Here is a 560-nt window from a genome sequence, read left to right on the forward strand (position 1 = left end):
ACATTGACTCTCACACCACACAAACTGTTGCACGTCACCCTGGACTACATTTCCCATGCGCCATTGCACTGATTGGACTCACCTGCAGACAATCACACACACTATATTACACCCACTCAGATCCTTCTCAAACTGCGGAGTATTGTCTGCGTTTATCACTCTCCTAGTGGTAGCACTTTACGGAGCCAGTATCCTGTCTGAGTTTAGTCTAGTTCTAGTCCTAGTCCTGTTTTGTAATGTCTAGTTTTGCCTGATTGTCTGTTCCTGATAATCTGCCTGTCTTGGATTTCTCTCTTGTCTTGTTGTTTGGATTCTGTTCGCACCTCGCCTGGATTAACATCTGTCTGTGGATTACTCGCCTGCCTTAGAGCCCTGCATTTCGACTTTTTTACGCCCCTCGGGCCGGGCTTCGGGCCAATTTTCACGTCATAGTTCAGACACGGGCCGGGCCTCAGCCTGTTTTAGGGTTCTCCTTATTTTTATATTTTAGACATGAAAGCCAATCCGGCAATCCACAGCGTGAAGTTGATGTATTTCCTCAGCGACCAGCACGGATCAGC

This window comes from Sinocyclocheilus rhinocerous, unplaced genomic scaffold, assembly GCF_001515625.1.
Source record: "Sinocyclocheilus rhinocerous isolate Xijiao unplaced genomic scaffold, SAMN03320098_v1.1 scaffold303, whole genome shotgun sequence".
Lineage (NCBI taxonomy): Eukaryota > Metazoa > Chordata > Actinopteri > Cypriniformes > Cyprinidae > Sinocyclocheilus > Sinocyclocheilus rhinocerous.